Source organism: Diadema antillarum, unplaced genomic scaffold (genome assembly GCF_040938485.1).
Source record: "Diadema antillarum isolate AM-2024a unplaced genomic scaffold, OU_Dant_1.0 seq00000081_RagTag, whole genome shotgun sequence".
Lineage (NCBI taxonomy): Eukaryota > Metazoa > Echinodermata > Echinoidea > Diadematoida > Diadematidae > Diadema > Diadema antillarum.
In genome coordinates, this window is record NW_027271174.1 from 1,589,424 (window position 1) to 1,598,862 (window position 9,439).

The 9,439-nt window shown below is 38.0% G+C and overlaps 1 long non-coding RNA gene across 1 annotated transcript; it reads left to right on the plus strand.

Moving 5' to 3' along the window:
• Nucleotides 1-2,390: 2,390 nt before the first annotated feature.
• LOC139726186 (uncharacterized) lies at nt 2,391-9,118 on the plus strand. The gene is made up of 3 exons (XR_011710591.1): nt 2,391-2,528; nt 4,516-4,602; nt 7,949-9,118. It is a non-coding gene; the product is annotated as an uncharacterized lncRNA (long non-coding RNA).
• The last annotated feature ends 321 nt before the right edge of the window (nt 9,119-9,439 follow it).

The window sequence follows — 9,439 nt, forward strand, 5'->3', positions numbered from 1 at the left end:
CATAAGTTTACGTTCCTCATATTTTCTCGCCTTGACGTATGGCCGAGTGGTTAAAGGCGACGTCTCAGAGACGTGAGGTTGCGGGTTCGAACCCCACAAGATCACGAAACAAAATACTTAGCTATTTTACTTTTTTTCTTCAATTTTGTATTACATATTCGTCCATGTAGAAATCACGTTCGTATATAAACGCACCTATACACACACACATAAACACACACACACACACCATATCCCTCTTTTTTGTGTTGGAGACCACATTGCTTCGACTGCTGAAAAAATTTTGCAGACTGACTTTGTCAAACCGATCATAGTTTGTAATGACGACGACGGAGGTGTTGTACTTTGAACAATTGTCTTTCAAGACCATGTCATTGTTTTGTACTTTGATGACGTCATCACACTGGAAATTGTGATTAAAGGCAAGGTATCAAAACCAGTCGATTATAGGTTTTATGTCTACGGCGCGTATTTTTTCCAAGTTGCCAGAAATGGCATAGCGACATCAGTCGTTACAAGGCCGCATTTCCGTCTAGCAATGCAATACATGTTCACGCGGCCACGATTGTTGAGTGGGCATTGACTTTTTCCCCGTGTAATATCTATACATTTCTTTTTTGCCTTACCATTTCCGTGGATGTCCCGTGGCCGAGTGGTTAGAGAAACGGTTTCGCATGCACGCTCAATATAACTTCAAGGTGCCTATATCACATTCTTTTCTTTGTCGATCACAGATGACCGACATCTGATGACCTCAAGCGTATCACCTAACTCGTCAGCGTGACGAGTTTTCATGTCTCGTTTCATTTGTTACGCTCGATAACGGCGAGTCAAAGGGTAACCGATTTACATCATCCTCTAGGTTCCTTCTTCCTGATGGGGACTTCCTCTAACGCGCGTTCACGTATTCCTCTTCGTCACGTGGTTTGCACAGCCTGTTACTCCTCCCTGCCGGTCCGGGGTGGTGATGACAGGTAAACGTAGGTCTGGCGGCAACCTCGTCATCCGTAATCGTACTCTCCGCAGTCCTGTGACGTGTCACCTCTTAAATCCTCTGGTTCATACCATGGCAAAACCCAATAACAATGGCAGCGTATTAAAAGGGGAGCATAAATGTGCAGACATCATCCACAATCTCTACCGTTGGCGATTCCAAAGAATTTCGATTCTATTGTTAAGCAGAAGCGAAAAGAAAATGACACAAAGCAAGGTAAATGTAAAACGTATTTCCGTATTAAAACCCTGTGCAAGCACAGAAGATGATGGGTCCGGACCGTAGCATAGGGACACAATATAGACATATCAACGTCAAGATTACCATGGGTCATACTTCCCCACCCCCACCCCCACCTAAAAAAAAAGAAGAAGGGAAAATTTACCTAATAGTCAGTAAACTCTTCTATATGATATGAAATAATTATATGCCTATCTAGGATGTTCTTATTTCTCCGATAAAGAGAAAAGAGAGTTTTATTTCCAAAAGATATGGTATGAGCCAAGTGATACAAAACAGACATAATAACCCACACACAAATGCATACACATACACACATATGATGTGTGAAGTGTATTCGTAGTCCAACAATGATATCAAAATAGAACAGAACTCAAGATATGTACCATGCTGTCGATACCAACGATTAATCTTTAAAACATACACATTTTCGGGCTTCATGTTGACCACATGTTACTTCTAATTGTATGTATTTATAATTGCTGGAAAAAAATGTTGTTTCTTGAACATGAACATGCAGCTTGCATGTTTGGTGACGGATCGTATTTTTTTCCTCTCTTTTGATTTTTCTCTTTTTTTGCATAAACAATACTTTTTTTGGTCATTTTGTTTTTGCGAAAAAGTCCAGATTTCTAAATAATACTACTATCGGTAATTTGACAGAAAACAAAAATAATAATCATAGATATATCGTAAAATTTACATCACAGCTGAGCTTGGGCTTTCCTTTACAACAGTGTTCATTGCATATTCGACAGAACAACAATTCACAAAAAGTTACATGGATGTGAAAATTAGCATGCCTTCCGAAAGCATGCATGCCTGCGTTGTAGTCTCAGAATAGTATGGCACACAGGGGGTTTACAGTGTGGAGCCCCGTGTGGAGCATAACAGATGACTGTACACCGTACATCGTATGCATTGACATACAGCACGAAGGCAAATAATACCGGACGTATTTTATTTTCTGATTACCGATCTTTGGAACTTGTATTTTCCATATTTACTCACGCGATGACGTCGTCGTGCGTTGTCTGGAAGCACTGGAGCTGACGCAGAAGTAGGGTTTTTGTGCCACGAAATACGATGTAAGACGAAACCTGTCTTGCGCCTCTCTATGTGTATTTTTTTTTCCGCACAACCTGCTGAATCTGTGTTTGTATACAGCCATAATCTAGACAGAAAACGTTTGATGTGGGAGCATCATTGCATCGTGGCAAGTTGAAGAGTTCGTCCGGGCGTGTATTTTTCGTGATGCCTTTTGGGAAAAAGTCGGAGAAAACCCCATCGAAAGGTAAAACAACTGCCTGGTACCAGGTTTGTCGAGTGATACGATAGTCATAATGATGGTCGAGCGAGATAATAATAATAATAATAATAATGATATGAACACTTGTAATGCGCCGGTATCCATCATGAAAAGATGCTCATGGCGCAAGAAAGAGAGGCAGAGAGAAAAAACAGTGAAAAGGAGGTATGAGAAAAGGAATAAAGGAAATGTTTACAAAAAAGCTTGTCTAAATAGCCAAGTTATATCGTTCGATAAGTTCACCAGGAGTGTCTCGACACTGTGACTCGGGCGGTATGCAGACTGTCTTCTGTTAATCAGATCATTGGTAAGTAGATAGTCTGACAGCCTTGAGGAAACAACACGCTCCAGTACTTTAGATAGATACGGGAGGTGAGAGATAGGCCTGTAACTAGAGAGCGACTCGGGATCAAGAGAGGGTTTCTTGAGTGTCGGATGGATGTAGGCCAACTTCAGTGCTTTGGGAACCTCTCCGCTAGTTAGACTCATATTGACGATCCTGGCAATCGCAGGTGCAACTACAGAAGCACATTCCTTTAGCAGCTTAGTTGGCACGGGGTCCAGTTCACATGACTTTGCTGGAGGATTGTCTTAATTTCGTCTCCTCGTGGTTGATAATAGCAAAATTAATTTGTATGATTAATTTCTGAAATGCTCCGTTGAAGGTAATCGGTAAAAAAATTGATAATATGAATATAAGAACGACCCAAGTCCATGGAAGAACATTTCGAGTAAACTAAAAAAAAAACTTCATATCTTTTTTATTTGTCCAATAATATTCTATTTAACTGTGATGGGAAGGCAACATTGTATATACAAATGAGAACATATGTTATCATGACAATTAACATTTACATTAATTGTGGAGAGGCCATTTTGTGTGGTGGACTTGGGTCGTTCTTTGATTCATACACATGATATTCTGCTATAGAGATGAGAGAAGGATGAGAGAGGGCGCTATTATATGAATGTAAGAATGACCCAAGTCCTTCATTTTTACATTCATATACGATTTAATTTATTCATTTCAGGCACTTCCGGGGGTAATTAGGATTTATCATTTATATACAAGATGAGTCCATGCATAAGCTACAATTTCCCATGTCAAACTGAATTTGGCCAAAAATTGGACTTGGGTCGTTCTTATATTCATATACTTAATTGTAAACTTGTACACTTAATTGTAAAGCCATAAAAAGCGCGTATCGAGTTGTTGCTGTTAATCTGCAGAGCTATTTCTACGAATAGGTTATTATTGTGTGTATCATAAAGGCCAACAAAAACCACTACTCAAATAATACAGACAACGATTATTCGTAATAATAGTATATCATTTAAAATAAATATTTCACTTTACTGTTCTTAAAAAGAATCAGGTTACTTACAGCACTTTCTCCTAATCCTTGGACGTGTAAATTGATCTTTACCCTATTACGTCAGATACCCTTTGCATTAAAACTATACATGCAGCGTTAGATAGGGAGCGTATACCGCGTGAAGAGTGATTGTTCTAAGCAGCAACATTAAATCATATGACAATACCAACACTTCCCGAAAAGAATTTTTTTTTTAAATTACTTTACGAAATTTTGTTGAACATAAGTTGAGATATTCACGTGGATACGAAACTTCATTATGGGTAATCAACAGACAAAGTTTCGATTTAGTATACTTAGTGATCAACGTGGAAAGGAAAAACAAACACGTCGTATGCATGTTCTTATTATTTTCTGTGTCTTTAGCGACTAAAACTGCAAATAATCTCAAACATGGCAAGCATAGAACAAACTTGATTTGCAATCAAACTGATATCCCAGCAATAGAACAAACTTACCATTGACCGACCATTCAATTCAATTCATTGTTAGGATTGTAATTTTGAATACGATTTAAATGTACATATGATATGTGTAATGTACTTATATACAATTTCTTCGGGTATTATATATTATGTCCTTTCTTTTTTCTTAAGGGGCAACATCATCAGAAGTCGCAGATAAGAAGAATGAACCACTGCCGTCAACATGGCAGAGCGATGCAGCATCCAGCGAATCGAATGGTACGTATTCTATCTTTAGTTATAGCATGGCCAGGTGGGGCGGAGATAAACAAGTATATACCACATGCGCCGTCTCAGTCTCTGTTGCATGCTGTTTGTGAAGATACTCCGGCTGCAATTATTGTCGAGCCCGAAATGGGATTGAGTTCCACAATGGGCGACATTCCTGTGCCGCTGTAATTGTGTGCACTTACGACCCGTTATAACTGTACCGACACGCATTGAAGCTACAGAAAAAAAAAAGAAAAAAATGAATGAATGGCGAATGCTGAGGTATTGTTGCTGAAACAGAATAGAACCGTCACCTCACAATGAGCAGGGAAAGGACCACACGGTGCGACTGATGGCCTGGGCTTCAAGAGATTATTGTCGGATTACTTCTTACATTAGGATTTTGACGTAGGATTGCAACTCCAACCAGGTCCTCTGGAAAAGCCAAGTACAAAAAGTACATTATTGTTTCTACACTATGCATTTTGTGCAAAATTATACTGAGAAGCATGTTGAAAGAAGCTGTCTTAAATAATGTAAATACAATAAATAAATAAACAAATAGATAAATAAATAAATAAATACATACATACATACATACATACATACATACATAAGAAAGAATGAACTATTAAGTACAAAGTTAACGCAGGGGTATTACATCAAAGCATGCCGATGGGTATTTCGGGCTTAACAATATGCCACTCCGAGTAGTCTTGGGTGTGCGTTGGTTAAGAATTGAGGTTGATGTTTAATAGTCACCTCAACCGTTAGGACCTCACATAGCTCAGTGGTTTGCTAGGCAGGACGGGGTTCAATCTGCGGGACTCTTCCATTGCCATTTAACATCCTTCCGGCAGTTAGTATGAATTCGGCAGTATTACCAGTAGTGCCGTGGCCGAGTGCATAAGAGCGCTTGCCTCCATGAGCGTGGTTTGGCTCGTGGTATCGAGCCCACCAGACGAAGCCCGACACATTTGCCCTTCAGCAAGGCACTTTGTCAAAATTGCTGCTCTCCACACAGGAATATGATTATACCTGGGTCCACGGTAGGATGGGTGTTGGCTGATTAGCATGTGCGTGCCTGTAAAATGATGGCAAGCTGGTATATGCACTCCATCAAGGGGAGAGTGACCACAGCCAATCATGGAAATAATGTACTCTCTAAAAAAAAATCGAGTGTAAATTTTCACTCTTAAAGGAGTGAATGCAAAAAAGAGTGAATTTCGAGTGAAATTGTAGTGAATTGCGATTGAAAATGTTCATGTTCACTCATTTTGGAGTGACCTCAGGGATCACTCGAAGATTTTGGAGTGATCCCTGACGTCACTCTAAAACGAGTGAAAATGAAAATTTTTACTCAAAATTCACTCAAATTTCACTCAAAATGCATTCTTTTTTGTATTCACTCCTTTAAGAGTTTAAATTTTCACTCTTTTTATATAGTAATTAGTGACAGTAGTACTAATAGTCCGTAAAACGGTTTGGAGTTATTGACAAGACTGAAATGCACGATATTACCCCCCCCCCCCCCCCCCCCAAAAAAAAAAAATACCCATTACCATTATGATCACTGATATCAATATTAGGTGATCCATGAAAGCTTATGGATAACCTTCTATTTCTGTTAGATTCTATAACTACAGGTGTATTTTATTTCTGTGTTTTTTTTCTAAAAAGCTGGGTATTCGTCAAGAATTGCAGAAATTATGGCGTTGATACGTGGTACATGTATTTATAGACACAGTCTGGTCAATTATAGATTAAGAAGTTATTACAGTCATCTTGATGTTACAAGTGTATACTTATGATAAGACCTGTGACAATGAGAGAATGCTCTGAATTTGATGATAGTACAATTATACTTAAAAGTGTGTAAAAGTTCGGTTCAACATTATCTTTATGTAATAATATGGTCGAAACTACGTTCCTACATTGTGAATAAAAGGAAAGAGATGCTAAGAAATAATTAATAAGATACACGATACCATACTTTAGCTGATTATTGAAAAGGGGACGGACAAATTTGTAACCGTGCATAAGAAAACCAACGAAAGTTGCACGCCCTGACTTTAGGTGAAATAGGTGAAACGCGCCAACCAACTCGATCTACAGTTCTTTGTATTTTCTTAAATATCAATCCCTTTTCTAACTAATTCTAATAGTTGGGATCACAAAACGAAAACGAAATGTGTTTTCATGGAAGTTTCAACATTTCTTAGGGCAAAAAGAGTGTGTAGAGGTTATTTTCCATTTCTTACAAGTTCTTTACATACTCTTCACTTTCAACTCCGTGAGGTTGGTGGGTAAAAACTTTGAAAATTTGTGTTAGTCATGCATAAAATATCAATTTCAGCTCAGACTAAAAATTTCGTAATCGTTGTTGCTATGGCGGCTTATATCTTATTTCAATTTATTCACCTTTAATTGCGCAGCAAATACGGCTTGACAGGATTAAGAGCTGCATAGACCTTCGATTTAAACCCTATTTTGTCCATGCATACTTGAGTGTGGCTTTCTCTCGAATACGGCTATGGTACAGGAGTGTATGTGAATTAAGTAAAACATAATTTTTTAGCTTAATAGTTTTTCTGAAAGAAACTTTCTTTAACTAAAAATCCAGGTCCTGCGACTCTTTGTTGGTTTTGTGATGCAGGGTCACATTTGAGTGTCAGTAATGATAATAAAGAAAGAGTGATGTGAAAGAAATAATTAATCAAAATATGATTGTTAAAGAGTTAAGGTAAAACAAGTACAGACATTAACATAAACACATATATATTCAAAAAGTTTAGAAGAAAACAAAATCATGTCGTATATTCAGAAGAAACCTATCCTACAGAGTTATGAAGCATCACTACAGTGACATAGTGGATAAGACTCCCGACTCCCCATCGGAGGACCCGAGCTCGAATCCCGCTCAGTGATTTACGTCTTACACAAGATTTTTTACCCACCTTGTCCCTTTCGACCCAGATGTATAGATGGGTACCTGTCAACGCTAGAGTTATAATAATAATTGTCAGGGCCCTCTGGTAGGGCAGTGGCAACACCCTTGGTAAATACGATCCTGTTATCATTGGTAGTATTACATTTTTTTATCATCATTTTTGTTATTATCATCATCACTATCATAATCATTACTATCGTTTTTATCATTGTTGTTATTCTTATTTTTATTGTTCCAAGAAATAAAGAAAACTAATTCCAAAATTTAAAGGATATCGGTTGATTTGGTATCGACTAATCTGCCTAGTCCGCATACAAACATAACCATGCAGTGTAACACCTGCATAATCTCGTACTTTGGAGTATAATGCTTCCGATACATTATGAATTTCATTTGTTTGAACAGATAGGACCATATGGATCGTTGGGGACGAGACTGTGATCATGGCCGGAATGCGAGCGAATAGCCGTGGGATTCCCAATCTCAACCTAGGAAATACTACCGTACATTGGGCTGGAGAACAAGACTTGCGCTCCGGTGAGATAGGTACACTCATCAAGAAGCTGGAAGGCCGGAAGCCCGATCCCAAGTTTGTAGTGCTGCACGTGGGTAAACAAGATGTATTATTGGGAATTAAGGAAAGCATTGTTGTCAACAACATACAAGATATCTTGAAATCGGAGTATAAAAAGTTAACATTTGTGTGGTCGGACATACTGAGCCAAGGGAAGAATGAAAACCAACGGGAGACAATAAATAAGAAAGGGGGAAATCTGGCACACAGCACTTTCAATCACTGGGGTATCACTCAGGGGGGTATAAAGCAATGTGACACGCAGCAACGTGGGGAAGATGATGATGAATTAAACAAATTCATCAAGCAATTGGAGGATGGCCTCAAAGCCTTGATAAAATAATGACTGCAGTTAAGTAGAATACATACAAGTATGGAATACAGATCTTTATTTTCTTTCATTTTTTTTCCAAATCTAAATCACAGTGGAACTTAACGAATCACCGAAATACATGCCATCATACACACAATCAGACAATTTGATGAAAATAGAATTAGCAAAACAATCACAAACATGTGAATGTTCAAAGTATACAATGTATCAACGTACTGGATACTTTTTAATGAGGTAAACCAATTTTGGAGTTCACATAGGAAAACCCGTGAAAAATTAGGTTAACCGGGTTAAAGTCGGGCATAGAGTAATTCTAGATTATCCTACATGGACCTATGTAGGCTGGCAAAGGTTAATATGGGCTTGAATGGTTAAATTTAAAGTGAAGTAACTGACGGGGTTTCGACTGGACGATCATAATGCTCTCCAGTTTTGCGGAACATTATATCAATTTATGTACAAATTACCGTCGAACCCAAATTCTCATTACAATAAAGTTGAAATTCAGTTTGAAAAAATCACGTGTCTTTTTATTGTATTAAACTTTATTCTTTCCTTAAGTGCAGATTTTGTGCTTACGGACAAACGCACGTTTTTGCATGGGTAGGTATGTAGGCGTGTGACCACTATACACCGGGTTAGCACCCTGCACTCTGCGGTGGTTGAATGAAACGATTTTTTTTTCATTCTTTTAATACCTGTATTAGTTCATTTGGTTTTTACTATACATATTTCAATTTAAAAAGAGTCAAACGACCGTTCAGGCGAAATTCCTTAGGACTGGAGTCGTCTGTTCCTCACATCGTTTTTTCTCTAAATGTTTTAATTATTTTGATTTAAAAAAAAAAATCTGATTTAACTTCTTATGTATTTATCAAATTTGTTGTGTCTAATGTAATGTGTATACTTTTGTTGAGAATTTAAAGTGAGAATCTCATGTCATTTCACTAAAATGTGAAAACAAATTGCTGCAGATATAGCTGAACGG